Source organism: Saccopteryx leptura, chromosome 3, assembly GCF_036850995.1.
Source record: "Saccopteryx leptura isolate mSacLep1 chromosome 3, mSacLep1_pri_phased_curated, whole genome shotgun sequence".
In the NCBI taxonomy this organism is placed as follows: Eukaryota; Metazoa; Chordata; class Mammalia; order Chiroptera; family Emballonuridae; genus Saccopteryx; species Saccopteryx leptura.
This window is the reverse complement of record NC_089505.1, coordinates 102,134,055-102,156,177: the sequence shown is the minus strand read 5'-3', so window position 1 is coordinate 102,156,177 and position 22,123 is coordinate 102,134,055. Positions and strand designations below refer to the sequence as shown.

The 22,123-nt window shown below is 47.5% G+C and overlaps 1 protein-coding gene across 6 annotated transcripts in view; it reads left to right on the top strand.

The window, feature by feature from the left end:
- PAQR7 (progestin and adipoQ receptor family member 7) overlaps positions 1-22,123 on the top strand; it is a 373,180-nt gene that overhangs the window by 345,311 nt on the left and 5,746 nt on the right. The window contains exon 1 of one of the 6 annotated variants that reach the window (XM_066375495.1): positions 15,203-15,433. The exons of 2 other annotated variants lie outside the window; for them this stretch is intronic. The gene's annotated coding sequence lies outside the window, so the exon portion shown is untranslated. Of the gene's footprint in view, positions 1-15,202; positions 15,434-18,478; positions 18,574-20,023; positions 20,047-20,236; positions 20,367-22,123 lie in introns of those variants that run through there. 3 more of the 6 variants (XM_066375497.1, XM_066375499.1, XM_066375494.1) reach the window with 3 other exon arrangements.

The window sequence follows — 22,123 nt, the reverse complement described above, 5'->3', positions numbered from 1 at the left end:
TGATGAGCAGGGTAGGTCTGGTCACTCCCTACTTGTTGATGCAATGAATGCATGAAAAGAATGGTAACAGTGGGGTCCCAGGCACATGTCCTGCAAGGAGGGAGGTTAAAAGACCTGACAGTGGCCTAGCGTGCGGAGGACCCGGGTTCGATTCCCGGCCAGGGCACACAGGAGAAGCGCCCATTTGCTTCTCCACCCCTCCGCCGCGCCTTCCTCTCTGTCTCTCTCTTCCCCTCCCGCAGCCAAGGCTCCATTGGAGCAAAGATGGCCTGGGCACTGGGGATGGCTCTGTGGCCTCTGCCTCAGGCGCTAGAGTGGCTCTGGTCGCAACATGGCGACGCCCAGGATGAGCAGAGCATCGCCCCCTGGTGGGCAGAGCATCGCCCCATGGTGGGCGTGCCAGGTGGATCCCGGTCCGGCGCATGCGGGAGTCTGCCTGACTGTCTCTCCCTGTTTCCAGCTTCAGAAAAATGCAAAAAAAAAAAAAAGACCTGACAGTGGAAGGACAAGCCAGGCAGATGTCTGGACACTAGCCAACTGGTTCTCTCACCTTCTCCTCCCTGCCTGGGCTACCACCACTACTCACTGAGACCTTTAGGGGAGCCTCCATACCAGCCTCCACAGCTGCGCTGGCCCCTCTGGCTCTTCCCTCTGCCCAATGCCTTTGCTGCCTCAGCTACATCCAATTGGAAGAAGTTGCTGCGCTCATCATCCACATTGGCTCTGGTGCATGCAAAGCTGGCTTTAGTGGGAACAGTGACCCCAGAGTGTCACTGTAAACGTGGGACAGGAAAGATAGGTGGGGGATGATCTCAGAGCAAGAGTAGCGTCCTGACCCTAAGCGCTGCACCGAATGTGGCTGACATGGAGAAAGACCTGACATCATACCCTCCACCGCAGCTTCAGGATGCTGGAGGAACACCCTGTTCCCTTTACCAAAGCTCCACTGGACTCCGAGGCCGACAGAGAGAGGATGACCCAGACCAGGCGTGAGACCTTCAATACCTCCCATGTGTGCTGCTGCCCAGGGTGACCTCCCTGTGTGCCTCCAGGACCTCTGTGGGCTCCAGAGTGGTGCCATGCTCAGGGTCCAGTAATGACTGAGAGTTACGTCCTGCCCCACAGCAGCGTCTGCACTTGGCTGACCATGACTTGAGAGAGGACCTCACGGAAGACCTCAACAAAAAGAGGTTACAGCCTCACCATCCTGCTGTGAGGTTGTCAGTTTGTGACTTGGAGGGGAAGCTGCGCTCTGTCACTCTGGATCTGGAGCAGGAGGTATCCCTGCTGTGTTCTTCTCCTCCTGCTGCCTGGAGAAGGGCTTTGAGCTTCTGATGGTTAGATGGTTGCCCTTGGCAACAAGAGGTCCAAATGTCTAAAGCAACTCCTCCAGTCCTCCTTCCTGGGCTTGAAGTTTGGTAGCATTTTATGAAACAACTTTCAACTCTGTCCTGAAGTGTGTGCTTGATATCCTAAAGGACCTGTGTGTGCCCTCACAACACGATCCGGGTGCCAACAAAACCCAGGACAACATCATGGCAAATGAAACAATCTCTGTCCAGCAGATGTGGGTCAGCAAGAAGCAGGAGGAGAAGTTGGGCCCATTTCCTGTTCCCTGCAAATGCCTCCAAATGATGTAACTGCAGAGTGTTTGTTGCATGAGTTCGTTCACAAGTATAATTTGCCTGGCCTCGTGCAACTGATACAAGCCTTTGAGAAAAAGCCTGTCCCTGATATTGACAGAAATAGCAGCCCTGGGTTGTAAAGTAAATTAATCAATTAGTGTAAGTCAGATCCTGCCACCTCACTGCTCAGAAACATTGGTGGACTCTGTAGCATTAAACCCCAAAGCCAGAGTCCTTACCACAGGAAGGCCCCTGAAGGAAGCTCTGATGTTATCACTTCCACTCCTCCCCCTGACATCCTCAGAATGCCAGCCAAGACCTTTCCCTTCAGGGTTTTTATATTTGCTGTCCTCTCTAAGCACGTCACCTTATCCGAAGCAAGGCCTTCCCTGTCCACCCTCTCTAAATAGGCATCTTCCTGCCTCCAGCACCATGCCCTCTTTCCTCAGCTCGCCTCATTTTATTCACAGTGTTCATATCTATTTTCTTCTCCCTATTAGGAGAAAGGTTTCCTGAGGCAGAGACTGTCCTATCCTGTGTCCCTGGCACCTGGAATAGGGCCCAGCACACAGTAGGCAAGGTGCTCCATAATTATTTCGTAAGGAGGCTGTCTGGCCCCTGGATGCGCCCTGTGTGGCCTGTCTCTCCCCCCCCCCCCCATTGCCATGCTCTCTGTCCCCAGCTTCGTGGCACTATGTCCCCCACCAGCTGTCAGGGGAAAGTGGAAATTTCCACTTGATGATGGAAAAATAGCCATGTTCCCCCGCTGGGCTGGAGAGACTGAGAGGAAATTTCCATGAACTGTGTCTGGCAGGCTGACAGAGTGTCCGGGTGTCCGGGGAGGGGCTGGGACTCCTGCACCTCTGTGCCCGCCCCCTGCCCAGACTGGAGGGCGGTGTCTGTTTACAGATCTGAAGATGAGGGACTCCAGCTGGCCTTCTCCAGCCTGCAGTGTGTGTGTGTGGGGGGTCCTCAAGGTCCGGAGCCAAGGATCTTTCATCACCAAGTTCCATCCCTCCTTTTCCAAATGGAGAAACGGAGGCCTAGAGAGGGGAAGCAAGTTGTCCCAGGTCACACACAAAATTTGGGACAGACAATGGACTCAAACTCACTGCACTGCCTGGGTTTTTGCTTCTCTTCCTTTCCCTCCCTCCTACCCTCCCACACTCCTCCAACTTATCTTTCCCAAGTGCCACTTTGAACCAGCCAGTGTCCCAGGGAGCTCTGAGCTCCCTGCCCTGAGACCTCAGGCTCCCTGAGGCTCTGTCATTGCCACTGCCTCCCGTCAGACCGCCAGAGCTGCCTGCCCCTCCTCCCCACACCCTGTACCTGCACTGACTCTGCTACATATTTAAAATTCCCAAAGCCCAGGTCGTTCTCCATACCGATTGGATCAGAGTGTCTGGGGGTGGGGTCCAAGCATCAGTATTATTTAAATGATCCCTGGCTGATTCCATTTGCAGCAAAGTTTGGAAACCACTGTTTTTGCCTTGATTAATGGCACTTCCACCTCCTGTTTGTTGGTCCCCAGGCTGCAGATCACCATCACCTGCTGGCTTTTATTTTTCAGATCTACTTTCTGGATGAGTGAGCCTGGGTCTCCGGACAGACCTTTGCTGAGCAATCCTATCTCTTCACCAAGCCCTGGCTGGATGCTCGATTGGTTAGAGCAGGTGTGTCTAACCAACAGTTTTTGCCCCCAGGCCAGATTAGAAAGAAAACTTTTTTTCATGGGCTGGACAAAATATTAAAATTAAAAAATGTTAAATACAAAAAAGATTCATTTAAGTAAACAAAATTTTATTACATAATTTGTTTATAAATAAATATAAGTGAATGAAAAAAATTTAATATACAATATTATTTTAATAAAAATATAATTACGTCGTACTGTGAGGCCAGGATCCACGGCCACTATCACAGCAGCCCGGCCCATGCAGGTTCTCATTGGATTCGGACAGACGGTAATGAAACAGAGGAACAAACTGGTGGGCCATCATCTTTAATCCTAGCTTGTACCCGGCGGGCAAGTAAAAACACACACTGGGCTCTAAAACCCACTCATTCAGTGCTCACAAAGCTACTGACTTATCCAAGTTTCCTAGAATTAAAGATTTCTAGCTCACCAACCTTATTAACCTCTGTTCCCCATCTCCTTCTCTCTGCACAAAGGCTTTTCCTTCAGCACTCCACCATCTTGGTTGCTTCTTCTCTCCTCCATGTGACCATTCTCTGCTCTCTCCTCTATAATGTTAATCTCAGGAACCGAGAGAGCAAGCTCCTGGTCTGCCCCACTTTATAGTGCAGAAATCTAAACCTTTAATCCAATATGCAAAATAGCCTGACTTGTGGTGGCGCAGTGGATAAAGTGTCGACCTGGAACGCTGAGGTCGCCAGTTTGAAACCCTGGGCTTGCCCAGTCAAGGCACATATGGGAGTTGATGCTTCCTGCTCCTCCCCCTCCTCTCTCTCTCCCCTTCTCTAAAATGAATAAATAAAATATTAAAAAAAAAAACAATATGCAAAATAAGGAAGTCTCTAATACAAAGTTACTTATCTGAGGCATGATGGGATTGCACCACCCCACATCAAAAAGGGTGGGAAACGCCTGACCAGGCAGTGGCACAATGGATAGAGCGTCAGACTGGGATGCCAAGGACCCAGGTTTGAGACCCTAATGTCACCAGCTTGAGCGCAGGCTCATCTGGCTTGAGTTAAAAGCTCACCAGCTTGGACCCAAGGTCGCTGGCTCAAGCAAGGGGTTACTCGGTCTGCTGAAGGCCCGCGGTCAAGGCACATATGAGAAAGCAATCAATGAACAACTAAGGTGTCGCAATGCGCAACGAAAAACTAATGATTGATGCTTCTCATCTCTCTGTTCCTGTCTGTCTGTCCCTATCTAACCCTCTCTCTGACTCTCTCTCTGTCTCTGTAAAAAAAAAAAAAGGGTGGGAAAGGCTTAGTCCTAAAACCAAGCCCCAGGCTACAAGGATCCTGCCTGCCCACAGCTCGCCCCCAACACACATTAATATCACCTGGGCAACGGGCTTCCATGTGGGCAGAGCCATCTTTAACTAAGTGACCATATATATTTTATCTGCCCAACACGTACTGTATAAATATTCAAACTGTATCACAATCAATCAAAAACAATATTTAATTAATAGAATGAGCTTGACGGGTGTTGGTCAAATAAGTTTGTAAAGCTCTGGCCGGTTGGCTCAGTGGTAGAGCATCGGCCTGGTGTGCAGGAGTCCCGGGTTCAATTCCCGGCCAGGACACACAGGAGAAGCGCCCATCTGCTTCTCCATCCCTCCCCCTCTCCTTCCTCTCTGTCTCTCTCTTCCCCTCCCGCAGCTGCAGCAGAGACTCCATTGGAGCAAAGTTGGCCCCGGGCGCTGAGGATGGCTCCATGGCCTTTGCCTCAGGCGCTAGAAAGGCTCTGGTCGCAACGCCCCAGATGGACAGAGCATAGCCCCCTGGTGGGCATGCCGGGTGGATCCCGGTTGGGCGCATGCGGGTGTCTGTCTGACTGCCTCCCCGTTTCCAACTTCAGAAAAATACTAAATAAATAAATAAATAAATAAGTTTGTAAATATGATATATATGTTTGCTTGCTTATAGTTTGCATTGGTGTGGGGGACAGGCTGTAAGCAGGCAGGGTCCTTATAGCCGAAGGCTTAGTTTTAAGACTAAGCTTTTTCCCACACCCTTGACTATTGCATGATAGTGGGTGGTGCACTCTCATAAGGAATCCCATTATGCCTTAGATAAGTGACTTTGTATCAGAGACTTTCTTGTTTGTTATTGGATTAAAGGTTTTGATTTCTACACTATAAAATGGGGCAGACCAAGCTTGCTCTCTCAGTTCCTGAGATTAGCATTAGAGAGGAGAGGGCAGAGAAAGGAGAGCAGAGAATGGCCACATGGAGGAGAGGAGAAGCAGCCAGGATGGTGGAATGCTGAAGGAGAAGCCAATTTGTGCAGAGTTTGTGCAGAGAGATGGAGATGTGGAACAGAGGTGAATAATGCTGGTGAGGTAGAAACCTTTGATTCTAGAAAACTTGGATAAGTCAGTGGCTTTGGGAGCCCTGAAAGGGAAGTGTTTTCTCACTGTGTGTATTTCTTGCCCGCCGGGTACAAACTAGGATAAAGATGATGGCCCACCAGTTCTTGGCTCTGTTGTTTCATTACCCTCTGTCCAAATCAAATGAGAACCTAAATGGGCCAGGCGGCTGTGATGGTGGTCGTGGCTACTGGCTTTACAAAGGGGTTATATGGCAAATAAAACAATTATTTCGTTTTACAAACAGCCTAGACACGTTTTCAGTTATCAACTGCAGCTATTGTCTATGCTACAATGCCACTTGATTCAGCACACTTGACCACAAAAATAACGAATTGTTTGACCTTGGGTGCACACTGGCAAACTCCACCTAAAAGAATGTGGGTTTCACATTGCTGCTAAATGTCAAACAGTTCATATCGAGTACAGACGAGTATGAAAGTTGTAAATATGTATAATGGAATTTTTTAAAAAATTTATTCATTTTTAGAGAGGAGAGAGAGAGGGAGAGAGAGAGACAGAGAGGGAGAGAGAGGAGAGAGAGACAGAGAGAAGGGGGGAGGAGCTGGAAGCATCAACTCCCATATGTGCCTTGACCAGGCAAGCCCAGGGTTTTGAACCGGCGACCTCAGCATTTTATAATGGAATTTTTTTAAAAAATAAAAAAGTATGGCCCTGGCCGGTTGGCTCAGCGGTAGAGCGTCGGCCTGGCATGCAGGAGTCCCAGGTTCGATTCCTGGCCAGGGCACACAGGAGAAGCACCCATCTGCTTCTCTACCCCTCCCCTTCTCCTTCCTCTCTGTCTCTCTCTTCCCTCCCGCAGCCAAGGCTCCATTGGAGCAGTTTGCCCGGGTGCTGAGGATGGCTCTGTGGCCTCTGCCTCAGGCACTAGAATGGCTCTGGATGCAACAGAGCGACGCCCCAGAGGGGCAGAGCATTGCCCCCTAGTGGGCATGCCAGGTGGATCCTGGTTGGGCGCATGCCGGAGTCTGTCTGACTGCCTCCCTGTTTCCAGCTTCGGAAAAATGAAAAAAAAAAAAGTATTGCGAATCAATTCGACCAATTATTAGAAGTTAATCCTAGATTAGTCACACACGGAATTCTTTTTCGTGTAATCACTATTTTTTTTGGGGGGGGGCTCGTCTGGGATATGAACCCACTATCTTCTTAAATATCTCGATTTCCAATAATCAAAGACGCTTCCACTTCTGAGTAGCTGAGATTTTAAAGAAGTGGAGAATATTAAAAATTTAATTGCTGGCAGCATAAACTCATTACATGGGCCGAATCCAGCCCGTGGGCCATATGTTGGCCATGCCTGGGTTAGAGCATCATCCCGATAAACAAAGGTTGTGGGTTGGATCCTTGGTCAGGACACATACAGGAACAGATATATGTTTCTGTCGCTCTTTCCTTTCCTCTCTCTAAAATCAATAAATAAGAAAAAGAATGTTAAGGGTTTTTTAAAAAAAGAAATACATCCTACTACACAGGTTATTTCTGCTGGTCTAATAATTAAATTGACATGAGACCAATTAGCAGGAGAAAAACAAATTTAATTTTGCACATATAGGCACCTCATGTACATGACAGGTTCCAAGATGAAGGTAAATGAAGTTTTATAACATACACACACACACACACACACACACACACACACACACACACACACACACACATATCGTCTTAAGCCAAGGAGGTTTCAGAGGGGAGGAGGGTAATTCACAGGACAATAAGAGCAGATGTTCAGTAATTAGATATTTGCTGTGCCACACAGATAGGTCATAAAATTTATTTCTGACAATAACTTGTTATAAGCAAGGCCCCAAATTTATATGCTTTAAGGGAGAGGTAAATGTTTCTCTTGAGCTGACAGCATTTCAATTGCCTTTAGCTCAAGATAATCATCATGCCCAAGTAGTATATCTTGGGGAGGCCTTTTCCGAACCCCTTCACCATCCTACCCCTGCCTTTTGCCCAACCCTGGGCATCTAGTCTGCCTAGATTGCCTTCACCAGGTACTTCTTAAATATTTGCTGTTAATGATGGCAATGACCTCAGTCTGGACAAGAGGATCCTTTCCAGGGAAGAGAGAAAGGGCTCTGAGGTCAGGCAAACTTGGATTCTAACACCCAACAGTTCTGCTTGCTGTGCCTGGGCCTCAGTTTACTCAACTATGAAGGGGTGGGGCAGGGGGCAAAAATGCCCACCTTGTAGTTTGTTGTCAGGGTCAAAGACACTACCAAATATACGTAGGGGTCCCAGCAGCTCACAAACCAGTTTCTCTGAGAACAGGCTGCTGTTGCCTTGATGGAGGGGAATGGTGACTGTTTCCATGGGGGGGAAGTAGAACCTTAGGAAGGAAGGTGGCTGTGAGCCTTCTGAACAGGAGCTCATGCAAGGGGGCTTCCCCCTAGAAGCTGAATGGTGAATGGGTGGGGTGCAGAAGCCGAGGACAAGGGGTCATAAAGGATCAGTAGAGAGTGCCACCACCCTACCTACCTGAGAATGTAGGGTGGGTTCCCTGGTGGGGCATTCTCTTGGGAATCCCCAAAAGAGCCCCCCTGGGGACAGAGGCAGCATTTGGCTACCCACTGTACCCAGAGATATTAACACCTGATTACAACCATAGCAGAGAAAGACAAAGTTTCTACCCTTATCTCTTCCTCTGAGCTATCAAAGGGCCAATGCTCTATGGCTAAGCAAACCAGCCAGGGCCAGAACTAGACTTTTTAAGACCTAAAAGATAAGTCTGTGTTTTCTACTGAGAAGGAAAAGTGACAGGACCATTTTAGGCAAGGACAAGTCTCCAGAGAGGTTAGAGGCTCTGGCAAGAAAGAATCAAGGGGCCACCGTTGCCATATTCAGTGACTGGTTCCACTAGTATTTGTCTTATGAAGCCAGTGTGTGCTGAGCATTGATGGAACCGTTGTCAAATGCCTGCCTTCGTGGCCTTGGCAAGGCCCTTTATTTCTCTGGGCCTCACTTTCCTTAGCTGTAAAATGCCTCTCTTTTCAAAGAGCCCTAGATCTGCCAGTCGGTAAAGAGATCTGAGCCCGACTTGTGGTGGCGCAGTGAATAAGGTGTCAACCTGGAATGCTGAGATCACCTGTTCGAAACCCTGGGCTTGCCTGGTCAAGGCACATGCACATACAGGAAGCAACAACTATGAGTTGATGCTTCCTGCTTCTCCCCCCTTCCTTCTTTCTCTCTCCAAAAATCAATTAAAAAAAATTTTTTTAAAAAAAGAGAGATCTGAGGTCTCTCAGCTACAGGGAGAAAAATTAAATGTCCTCAGCCCAAAGCCTAAAACAAACTGGTAGGTCTTAGGCAATAAGTCAGGCAGCAAGTCTGAAAAATGATCTCTGTATAGTAAGGAAATAAATTTAAATTTGTTGCTTAAGGTTGTTAACTAAGGTGGTTTTGTTGAGACATTAATTTACATGCCATAAGATTCACCTCTTCTAAGTGTATAATTCAAGAACTTTTTTTTTCTTTTTCTTTTTTGTATTTTTCCGGAGCTGGAAATGGGGAGGCAGTCAGACAGACTCCCGTATGTGCCCGACCGGGATCCACCCGGCATGCCCACCAGAGGGTGATGCTCTGCCCATCTTGGGGCATCGCTCTGCCGCAATCAGAGCCATTCTAGCACCTGAGGCAGAGGCCACAGAGCCATCCTCAGCGCCCAGGCAAACTTTGCTCCAGTGGAGCCTTGGCTTCGGGAGGGGAAGAGAGAGACAGAGAGGAAGGAGAGGGGGAGGGGTGGAGAAGCAGATGGGTGCTCTCCTGTGTGCCCTGGCCAGGAATCGAACCTGGGACTCCTGCACGCCAGGCCGACGCTCTACCACTGAGCCAACTGGCCAGGGCTCAAGAACTTTTAATAAGTTTACAGAGTTGTGTAATTATCACCACAATCTAATTTTGGAACATTCCAACATCCCAGAGATCGCTGATGCCTATTTTCACCCCTATCCTTGGCAATCACTAATCTACTTTCTGTCTTATAGATTTGCCTTTTCTGGACATCTCACATAAATGAAATCATGTGGTATGTGTTTTTTTGTTTGCTTGTTTGTTTTTTGCTATCTGGCCTCTTTCACTGAGCATAATGTTTCTGATGTTCATGACACGTATCAGGACTTTGTTCCTGTTTATGTCCAAACAATAGTCTGTTACATGGATATGCCATATTTTATAAATCTATTTATCATTGATGGATGTTTTGGTTGTTTCCACTTTGAGGGGCTATTATGAATCATGCTTCTCTGAACATTTGTGTATAAATCTTTGCATTGGATGTATGTTTTCTATTCTCTTGGGTAGATTCCTATGAATGAAATTGCTGGGTCATGTGATAATTGTGTTTAACTCTATGAAAAACTTCTAAATCATTTTCCAAAGTAGCTGCACCAATTTTACATTCCCATCAGCAATGAATAAGGGTTCTAATTTCCTCACTTCCTGACACTTATTTCTTTTCTTTTTAATTATAACCATTTTAGTGGGTGTAAAGCTGAAACTTGTTGTGGTTTTGATTTGTATTCCTATAATGATTAATGATGCTGAGTTTCTTCTTATGTGCTTATTAACCATTTGTATATCCTCTTTGGTGAAAAGTCTATTCAAATCCTGTCAACTTTTTACTTAATTATTTATATTTTTATTGAGTTATATCCTAGACAGAAGTCTTTCAACAGATATGTGATATTTGGAAATATAAATATGTCTATCTTTTTTTTAGTTACTTTTTCATAATGTAAAGGTTGATTTCTACACTCTCAATTCTGTTTCATTGATTTATATTGTATGTCTATTCTGATGCCAGTACCACAGTGTTTTGGTTATGTAGTTCGATATTATCTTTTGAAATCAGGAAGTGAAAGTCTTCTACTTTGTTCCCCATTTTCAGAATTGTTTTGCCTGTTTTGGAGTCTTTGCATTTTCATATAAATTTTAGGATCAGCTTATTGATTTCTGCAAAAAAATCTGCTAAGAGTTTGATAGGGAGGTAGTCAGGAATTAAAATAGTTGACATTTATTTTATTTTTTAACATTTTCTTTTTTTTTTTTTCTTTTTTTAATTTCTTTTTCTTAAGCTGGAAACGGGGAGAGACAGTCAGACAGACTCCCGCATGCGCCCGACCGGGATCCACCCGGCACGCCCACCAGGGGGTGATGCTCTGCCCCTCTGGGGCGTCGCTCTGTCCCGACAAGAGCCACTCCAGCGCCTGGGGCAGAGGCCAAGGAGCCATCCCCACCTCCCGGGGCCATCCCTGCTCCAATGGAGCCTTGCTGCGGGAGGGGAAGAAAGAGACAGAGAGGAAGGAAAGGGGGAGGGGTGGAGAAGCAGATGGGCGCCCCCCCTGTGTGCCCTGGCTGAGAATTGAACCTGGGACTTCTGCACGCCAGGCCGATGCTCCACCACTGAGCCAACCGGCCAGGGCCTAACATTTTCTTAATGACTCAAGATCACTATTTTTTTTATGTTTATTGTATTAATTTTAGAGAGAGAGAGGAAGGGAGAGAGGGAGAGAGAGACAGGAACATCTATCTGTTCCTGTATGTGCCCTGACTGGATTGAACCAGCAACCTCTGTTCTTCAAGATGATGCTTCAACCAACTGAGCTATCTGGCCAGGGCTAAATAGTTGGCATTTATTGAACAGTTACTACATGCCAGGCACTGTCAGCTCTTTACATGTATCATTTCACTTACTCCTCTGCAAACTCTGTATGGCAGGGATTATTAATGTGTTTTGAAAGGAGGAGATAGATATCCAGAAAGGTTACATAACTTGCCCAGGGTAACATAGCTGGTAAGTGGTAGAGCTAAGGTGTGAACCCAGGCAGTATATACTTTGCTGCCTCCAATGAATTACGCCCTTGTTTTGGGGAAAGACAGGCATGTGTTTAGGATAGTTCAGGTACCCACATTCAACCTTTCTCTTACTTTGGGTCCGTCAAAGCCCTTCTTGGTGGTCTGACTTGTGAAGCCTTTGACTCATTTCAAGTACTTGATTTAAACCTGCCCAAGAATCCAATCTCCCTGGAGACCCTGTTCCTCTAGGGCTGAATCTGTCCCCTGGGAGGACAGTGGGAGGATACACAAGTTACCAAATAGATTCCCCTTCCAGGATTGGAAGGACCGTGGGGCTCTGGGCTCCTAGCACAGTGGAGTCACTGCACCTCACCCAGGTGGTCCGAGCTGAGGGAGGGAGGATAGGAAAGGGAGGTGCCCTTGGCTGTGCCAAAGGAGTTGGAGCAGAACAGGACAGGGAATAAAGTGTCCTGGCCTCACAGCTTCACTCCTTGATACCAGTACTGTGTAGCAGATAGGAATTGGGCTTGGATCTAGGCTTACCCCTAGCCAGTGAGTGACCTTGGGCAAGAGGTGTCCTCCCAAGCCTATTTCCTTATCCACAAACTGATAATGACAGAACCACCTCATGGACCTACAGTGCATGTGAGGGGCTTTACATCAGGCCTAGCACATGGCAGGTGCTCCACAACTGATCACTGTTCTTACTTTTATGATTTTGACATTCAGCTCTCAAATACCCACAGCCAAGATTCATGGTTAAGTGACTCTTCTCCCCATGCACAACTCCAGGTCCATTTCCTAGAGCTTGAACACATCATTTCTCCCCTCTGGACCTCAGTTTTTCTATCCATAAAATAGGGTTCATCATACTCCCTTCACAGGAATGCATGAGGCAAAATGAGATAATATAACAGTTCCAATGGCCCCTTTCTGAGCCTGTTTCCCAATTTGTAAAATGGGTTAATAGGATTGTCTGGATCAAAGGAGGTAATCATGGCAACTGCTTAGGGAATGCCTGTGCACATAGGAAGAGCTTAATAAACTAGCTTTATTTGTTTGTTTGTTTTTACAGAGACAGAGAGAGAGTCAGAGAGAGGGATAGATAGGGACAGACAGACAGGAACGGAGAGAGATGAGAAGCATCAATCATTAGTTTTTTGTTGCGACACCTTAGTTGTTCATTGATTGCTTTCTCATATGTGCCTTGACTGCGGGCCTTCAGCAGACCGAGTAACCCCTTGCTCGAGCCAGCGACCTTGGGTCCAAGCTGGTGTGCTTTACTCAAACCAGATGAGCCCGCGCTCAAGCTGGCGACCTCGGGATCTTGAACCTGGGTCCTCCGCATCCCAGTCTGACGCTCTATCCACTGCGCCACCGCCTGGTCAGGCCAATAAACTAGCTTTAAAAGTAAGCCCAGTACAGAGGAGGTGTTCCAAAAATGGAAGCTGGAGCCAAGTCCCTTCCAAGTTTAAAATTTTTATTCACTATGATAGAATACATTCCATCTATAGAACATAATCTCCATAATGTCCCTACTTGTTTTCATATCTTATACTCTACCTTTTCTAAATTTAGATTTATTTTTATTTTTTATTTTTTTAGCTAGAGAGAGAGTGAGGAGAGAGACAGATAGGAAGAGAAGCATCAACTCACAGTTATGGCACCTTAGTTATTCATTGATTGCTTTCTCATATGTGCCTTGACTGGGGGGCTCCAGCTGAGCCAGTGACCCTGGGTTCAAGCCAGTGACCCTGGGCTTCAAGCCAGCAACCATGGGGTCATGTCTATGATCCCAATCTCAAGCTGATGACCCTAGCAATCAAGCTGGATGAGACCGCATGCAAGCCAGTGACCTCAGGGTTTTGAAACTGGGTCTTCAGTGTCCCAGGCCGATGCTCCATCCACTGCGCCACCACCTGACCAGATTGATTATATTTTCTTTGCTACTTTTCCTACCAATGGAGATTTAACTAATTTCTCTCTTTTTAAAAAAAAAAAAATATTATATTTATTGATTTTTAAAGAGAGGAGAGAGAGAATGGGGGCAAGGAGCAGGAAGCATCAACTCCTAATTGCTTTCTCATATGTGCCTTGACCAGGCAAGCCCTGGGTTTTGAACTGGTGACCTCAGCATCCCAGGTCGACCTTTTTTCCACTGCACCACCACAAATCAGGCAAGAGATTTAACTAATTTCTATGTTTTTTCCTGAATCTATTGTAGTAGAGACCTGTTTCATCCTATCATATTATGATTATATACATTTTGTTATAGAGACATATATGTTCTTCTAGTACATTGCAGCTGACAAAGAATCTTCATATCCATCATTTTATTTAATTCTCCTAACAACCCTGGAAGGTTGGTATTATCTCCATTTTACATGTAATAAAACCGAGGCTTGAAGAGAACAAGACTTGCCCAAGGTCACATGGTAAGTAAGTTAGGGCTAGGTCAAGGACTTGGTTCCTGTCATCAGGCCCCACAACTGCCTTTCCCAATAGGTTCAATACTCCCTGAGGGCAGGGCATTGCTCCTCCTGAACTATCTTCTCTTAGCTCTCCCAAGCCAGTAGTGTGTGCTCCCAAGATGGGGTGGGACCACTCCGCCTGGCCCAGGTCTTTGCACAACCGAGGAGTGGACAATCCTTGCCATTGTTAGTCCAATATTTACTGATGGCCTACTATGTGCAAGGGATCCCTCGCCCTTTAGGTACTCCCATTTTTGCGAGACATTTACACTTACACTAGTGAGTATAAGTGGGTGTTTTAATACAGGTCCAAACACCGTGCCTGGGGATGGGCAGTCAGGGGATGCTGCCCAAGGAGAGCGCTTTAGGAGGGAACTCAAATAAGACAGGGGTGCAGAGGGGGGTGGAGTTCCCCAGGCAGAGATGAGGATGGGGAAGGCCAGGCATTATCTCAAGCAGAAGTACCTTAGGGAAGATAGGTAGCTGGTTAGTGCATGGTTCAGATACAGTAAGGTTGCAGGATCCTGGGTTAGGTAGGGGACATACAAGAATCAACCAGTGAATGCATACTTTAGTGGAACAACAAATCAATGTTTCTCCTCCCCCCATTTACCCCCCCCCCCTTACTTCTCCCCTTCCCTCTCTCTTTCTCTTTCTTTTTGAAATCATTAAAATTTTAAAAATATTAAAGCCTGACCTGTGGTGGCACTGGATAAAGTGCTGATCTGGAGACCTGGGATACTGAGGTCCCCAGTTCAAAACCCCAGGGCACATATGAGAAACAACTGCTGCTAAGAGTTTCTCCCCACTCCTCCTCATCCCTTCTCTCTGTCCCTCTTTCCTTTCCCTCTCTTAAAAAAAAATAAAAAAGGGGAAAAAAAATCAATAAACAAAATCTAAAAAAATAAAAAATATTAAAAAAATAAAAGGTGCATATGTGGGTTTACGTGGCTTCCCGACTAGTAGCTGGGAAACTTGTTCTGCTCCTGCTACAACTTGCTCCCAACTTGTTCCTTCCAGGTAAAGTTAACAAGGCTCAGACTCAAGAGCTGGTGGTTCAAGTCCATCGGAAGTGGGGACCGCTCAGTTGGAGCCTTCTCAGTGTCACCGGCCTGTGTCCTGGATTTGGGAGAACACTTCTGTTCTCTAGGCTCCGTTTCCCCTTTCCTGCACTGTGACCACAGAAATTCCCAAGACTCCGCCGTCAGTGTGGGTGACTGCCCACCTCCGCGTGCAACATGTGGATACGGTGGGGAGAGAGCTGGCGGTCGCCCAGTTCTCAGCGGGAGGAGGTCGGCGCGGAGTCCCCCTAGCTGCCCGGCTCGCAGCCCGCCGCCGCCCGGCCCTCCCCCAGCTCGGGGTGGGGCCGCCACCGGCCGCCCCTTTATCTGCGCGCTCGCGGCCCACAAGCGCACAGCCGCCTCTTACTGCTGCGTTCGCTCTGCCCACCGCAGGTACCCGGCTTGGGGGGAGTTGGAGGGGCCGGCGGTGTGGGGTGAGAGGGTGTGGTTGTGGGGAGGGTCACGTGGGGAGGGTCACGTGGGGAGAGAGTGAGGGGAGGCAGGACCGCGTCGCTGGGGCATCTAGGGACCCCAGGGGAAATCAGATGGAGGGGGCTCCACTGTGGAGGGAGTAGGGAGGAGGAGCAGAGCTGGACCCGAGCATCTCAGGGATGAGTGGGCAGAGGCGGGAAGACAGGGGGAAGAGCTCGCTGCTTCCACCGGAGAAAGAAGACTGGGGGCAAAAAAGGGTGTGAATAGGTATCAGGAACTGGATAATGTGAGGGGGTCCCTGTCGGGAGACCCAGAACAGTGGGAACAGCACTGCTGGGGTCTGAAAGGGGCTGTTGCTCTGAAGGATCCTGGGTCCCTTGTGATGAGGAAGGCTCCGTTGGGGTCAGGAGAGCTTAAGGGTTCCCCCACCTAGTGAGGGAAGGGGAAGGTGAAACACCACACCAGCACAGCTTTGCCTCAAACCTGCAGGCTTTGAGGACCCAGAGGATTCTTGGGCCAGCCCCTGCAGGCCTGGCTGGAATGAGCAGCCAGGTCAGGTCACGGCTGGGGAGTTTGAGAGTTTGATGGATTCTCAGAGCCTGGTTGCACCTGGGTTGATGGCCTAGTGCTATCTGAGAGGAACCCAACCTCCGGTCAAGGGGCTTATGCCACCTCCGGGCCCTCTGGGCCCTTTGGTGAGAGGCTGCCACTCCCTAGCCTTAGTTCCCTTGCCCACAGGGCTTCTGGCTGTTAGTGGTGAAACTCAGGTTCCTCTTCTGTCTCCCATGCTGGGTGACTGTAACCAGCTCACCCAACCTCTCTGGGCCTGCTTTCCTCCTCCAAATTCTTCCTTGTCCTCAGAGCACTTATGAGTCTGAGCTTCATGGAAGAATTCCTTTAAAAGTTATTTATTTTATTCTGAAAACATTTTTTAGTACAGATGGAAGCCCAAGTGCAGTTACAAAAAGACAAAAATGGTTTCTGTTTAGTTTTGGAAGATATAGAAGGACATTTTCTTTAAACACATTGGGCTGAGTTGGGGAACTGGTTTGTATTAGGGAGGTGACCCAGTTGCTGCAGGCCAGCGATGAAAACTTTGCTTGTATAATGTGCGGCCTCCCACTGGATGCCTGGGAGTAGACCAAAGGGGATGAAAGGCAAGACAACTGGTTTCAGGGTTAGATGGGCCATCCTGCCTCTGAAGTTGTGACACCAGTCGAGATGCAGGTAGAAAGGGTTGTAACCGGCAAGCGACTGTAGAATATTAATGTTAGTTCTTTGTAAACAGCAAGCAGCTGTAAATTATTAATGTTAGTGCCTAATCTTATTAGCATTTTAGGCTCTGCTATCTGTGTCATCCTTGTCAGGGTTCCTCAGGAGGGTTTACCTCTGACAAGCCCAGTGTTAACACACATCTGGCTTTACTGTCATTTTTATATAATGAGATTAAACTTGGCTTTCCATGGCAAGATAAAGTTGTCTTTAAGGGAGTATGCTGAACAAGCAGAGCCTAGAAAAGCAACAATGAATACACTTGACCCTTGAAGTAGGAGGGGATGCTGCCCCCCCCCCAGTCAAAATTCTGCTTATAAACTTTTGATTCCCCCCAAATTGAACTACTAATAGCCTATTGTTAACTGGAAGCTTTACCAATAGCATAAACAGTTGATTAATACATGTTTTGTATGTTTTATGTATTATATACTGTGTTCTCACAATAACGTAAGCTAGAGAAATGAAAATGTTATTAAGGAAATCATAAGGAAAATACATTTACAGTATTGTACATATTTATTGAAAAAATTCGTGTATAAATGGACCTGCGCAGTTCAACCCCGTATTGTTCAAGGGTCAGCTGTATTTTGCATACTGGGAGGAGGCAAAAGAAGAAGTGGAATTATAACCAAATAATACTTAAAATAGGTGCTATTTAGTTAGGCTGTTAAGCTCCAAAAGGTTAGGGTATTGTTATCCTTAGGTGTTATCCTTAACTGTTAATTAGCTGGGTTATTAGTTCTATAATTCTATGGGGATGGTATTTTAACTGCTTTGTTCACAGTGGAAACTCCAGGCCTGGCACACAGTAGGCCTAAAACAGGCGGCCCCAAACTATGGCCTGTGGCTGCATGCGGCCCCCTGAAGCCATTTATCCGTCCTCGCTGCACTTCCGGAAGGAGCACCTCTTTCATTGGTGGTCAGTGAGAGGAGCACTGTATGTGGCGGCCCTCCAACGGTCTGAGGGACAGTGAACTGGCCCCTGTGTAAAAAGTTTGGGGACCCCTGGCCTAAAACAAGTGTTGGAATGTCTCAGGGCCTGAAGGGCCTTTTGAATTTACTGCTGAATTCACTCTGCTTGACATTTGGAGAATCAGAGACAAGAGGGGAACAGATTTGCCTGAGGTCACACAGGATTGAGTGGCTGAGCCAAGACTAGAATTCTAGCCTGTGCCACAGCCAACACCTAGCATCCGTGACTGTTTTGCTTCACAAGAGACCTTGAGAAAGTTACTCTTATCCTCTGACTATAGATGAGGGAACAGGCTCTGAGAGGTTAAGAAACTTTAGCAAAATCACACAGTTAATAAGATCCAGACTTGAAATCTCATCCTTATATAAATATGGGGGACTGGCTTCTTTTGAAATAGTCTGCCAGAGGTGAGTGGTAGACACTCTCCCTTGGTGCAGCAGTCCTCAGTCACTACCTGGGTGGCTCCTCTCTCTGAGCTGGATTTTTCTAGGCCTCTGGGCATTTGGCTTGGTTTGTCTGTCAGGGCAGGGAGTCTGTTTGTTTCACCACGTGCCCCAGCCCCTGTAGCACTCCTTGTGCCTGGCATACAGCAGGCACTGAGTCAAGCCTGTGGGATGCCTGTAACCCAATGCTCTCCCACCCCAAAGCCCATTTACTACCCATCCTCATAACCTGCTCCTCTGTGTTTTTTATTTATTTTTTATTTATTCACTTTTAGAGAGGAGAGAGAGAGAGAAGGGGGAGGAGCAGGAAGCATCAACTTCCATATGTGCCTTGACCAGGCAAGCCCAGGGTTTCGAACCAGCGACCTCAGCATTTCCAGGTCGACGCTTTATCCACTGCGCCACCACAGGTCAGGCCTGCTCCTCTGTTTTGCCCCCAGAAGTCTGAGGGGATTCTTGACAGTGTGTGTGCCCTGGAGAGAGGAGGAAGAACTGAGGGGGGTAGCAAGCCTTGGTTAAGGAGCCAGGTGAGAAGGTTGACCATCAGTTTAGGGAAAAGGAGGATGTGGAGTGGGAAGGCTGGGAAGGGGAGGAGGGGAGTGGGGAAGGAGCTGCCTGCCCTGGCAGGAACAACCCCTTGGGCCCTGGAGATTTCAGTTCTGAGGCTCTGCCAGCCTGAAAGCCTCCCAAACTTGCAGACATGCCCGGCCAGGCCGCATGCCTTTTGAATGACCTGCAAACACGGTTTACCTCCTTTACCCTCTCCCTGTGCCTCTGCTGCTTGTTCAGGGCTGGACTTTACCTCCTTTACCCTCTCCCCGTGCCCCTGCCGCTTGTTCAGAACTGGGCTTTACCTCCTTTACCCTCTCCCCGTGCCCCTGCCGCTTGTTCAGGGCCGGGCTTTACCTCCTTTACCCTCTCCCCGTGCCCCTGCCGCTTGTTCAGGGCTGGGGGTTTCACTTCCCAGCCACCTCTCTTGAGCAGTGTACATCTTCAGGGTTCTGTGAATCCAGAGGGTTAACTCTGAATGTGTTTTTGCTGAGAATAATTTATTTAATAAGGTCAGTGTCCCCAGAAGTCCAAACTCAGGCCAAATTTCCCTGCATGTAAATACAGCCTCAAAGAGAGATAAATATTTAGAGACATAGTTAACTTTTTACGGACCCCAAATCCATTGGAACCAGCTATTAAGACCTAAAAGAGGACTGAGTTTTTTAGAGAACCCCAAGCAAGTCCTTCAAGTTAGAGATATCTTAAGTACTACTAGTACTATTACGAATAATAAATTACTACTACTATTAATAATTATTTTTAATTTAATTTTATTTTTAAAAAGATTTTATTCATTTGAGAGAGAGAGAGAGAGGGAGAGAGAAGGGGGCAGGAGGAGTGAGAAGCATCAACTTGTAGTTGCTTCCCATATGTGCCTTGCACCAGGCAAGCTCGGGGCTTCAAACCGGCAACTGCAGTGTTCCAGGTTGACACTTTACCCACCGTGCCACCACAGGTCAGGCAATAAGTAATAACAATAGCAATCATTTATCGAGTCCCTAAACTGTGCTAAAACTTTGTTTTTTCCTTTAATCTTTCCTGCAATCTATGAGGTAGATAATATTATAATTGCCATGAGGGAGCTAAGGATCAGAGAAGGTAAATCACTAGTATGTTTTGGAACCAGGAGTCAAACTTGGTTTGTCGGAATCTGAAGTCCATCTCCTTCATAAGCCTTTATAATCTACTTTCTCTTTTAGTTTTAACTTCCTTTTATTCTGATTTCCACTGAATAGGTGACAAAAGCCAATCAAGTTTGCCTGATATCCATCAGCCAGGCCCTGGACACCTGGGCTCAGCCCAGCTTAGTCTGCCTTGCTGTGTGGTCGTAGGTAGGTCATAGATTTGCCAGCCAGCCTTTGGTTTCCCCAGGTGTTTCATGCAGAGGTTAATGGCAAGTTTCCTTCTGCAGCTGAAGTCTGTCTAGGAGGGCAGAGTTTAGCCTGGATTTGGCCAATGGGAGAGGGGGGGGGAGTAGAGGTTGTTTTTAACCCCACCCTCTGGTGACATCACACAAGACACCTTCAGTCCCTGGAAACACCACCCCTAGTGATCCTCACCTATGGAAGTGCCACCCAGTGTTTGGCATCTGGCGAATTTGCCCATTCCCAAAGTAGAGGTCAGCTGCCCCAGGCTCTAGAGAAGCCCCTAGGTAAGCGGTGCAGGGGGACCATGGAGCTATAGTAGGAAGCCTGGAAGAGGTGGGTCCTGGCAGCACGGTGGGCAGACTACTCAGAGATTGCCCTGAGGGTGTCCTCTGGATACCCAATCTCAGCCTTTCCACTCATACTGGACCCTTGCCCCTGCTCTGTTCCCCAAATTCAGGGCCCCTTTCCATGGTGTCAGGATATGGGTACTAATTCTGAAAACAGACTTATTCAGAGGTACTGGGACCTCTGGCTGAGATCTAAAGGAAAAGGGTGGTAGGACGTCTGTCATCTCTGTATGTAGCCTCTGGGTTCTGTGTGTAGGGCCCACTGTGCCCGGAGGAGGGTGAAGGCTGTAAAGAAGGGGGTGGCTGTGAGCCAGGACTTCAGTTGCTAAAAGCCTAAGAGAATAATTTATAAGAAGGGACCTAGACCAGTATTTTCCAAAGTAGCTCTGTGGGTTGCAGATAGGTGTGACAGGAGCAGAGTGGCTAAGAGTATGCGCTCTGCAGTCAACGAGCTGGGTCCAAATCCTGGTTCCACCTTCCCCTCTGTGGCCCTGTGTGACCTTGGGTAAGAAGGTAACTTCTCTGAATTTCACCATCCTAAAAAACAAAATGGGCATAATAATATCTACCTCACAGGCTAGTTGTGAGAAATAATTGCAACAAAGTTGTAAAAAGTAAGCAAACAGTAAACACTTATTACATTTCAGCTGGCTTTATAATATAATAATTATTGGCAAAGGAATCCTTGGTCATTTTAACCTTGGCAAATGTAGGTTTAATAACAAAGCAAAGCAGACTTCTTTGCTGCAGGACTTCTCAGAGTGTTAGGAAGTTCTAAGAGTGGGATTTGGAGCATTTGACTGATATAATGGATGGCCAAGACCCAGGAACTAGGCCACCATAGCATGTCATCTTTTCCTGATCTTTGCCCTTGTGGTGGGATGGAAACCTTGCTGGGTTGGGCAACTCTGGAGAAGGTCTTCTTGTCTCTGGGCTGTTGTTTTCTCAATGTAAGTAAGGCAAAGCAGTTACATGAGATGCTTTCAGAGGCCTTTTTTGGCTTTCTGAGGCTTTGAGATGGAAAGACAAAGTTTTAGACAAGGTTTGAGGCCAGATTGTTGGGGTTGAAGCCAAGTTTCTTGGGGAGGAGAGGATTCAATGTTGACTTCCCAAACAGTTAGACAGGCAGGGGGGGGTACTTGTGCTTGAGATGGATGTAGTCCTATTATTTAGTCCATCAGCAAGGTCAGCTTCCTAAACCCACTCTGTGCCAGGATGTTTGGGGAATAGGAAGTGGGAGAGTCCTGGACTCCCCTGTTGTACACCCCTCATGCAGTAGATAATGACTTCTTTCTCTGCCTCCCCACTGGACTATGAAAGGCTACAGACCAGAGTGGACTCCAGAACTGTCATGTGGGAGGAGCTTATAGATGTAAATAGGTTGGGTCAGGAGGAGTGTGGGCTGGGCACTTGTCTTTTTTTTTTTTTTTTTTTGACAGAGACAGAAAGAGTCAGAGAGAGGGACATATTGGGACAGATAGACAGGAAGGGAGAGAGATGAGAAGCATCAATTCTTTGTTGTGGCACTTTAGTTGTTCATTGATTGCTTTCTCATATGTGCCTTAACGGGAGGGGGGGAGCTACAGCAGAGCGAATGACCCCATGCTCAAGCCAGCGACCTTGGGCTCAAGCCAGCGACCATGGGGTCATGTCTATGATCCCAGGTTCAAGCTGGTGAGCCTGTGCTTAAGCTG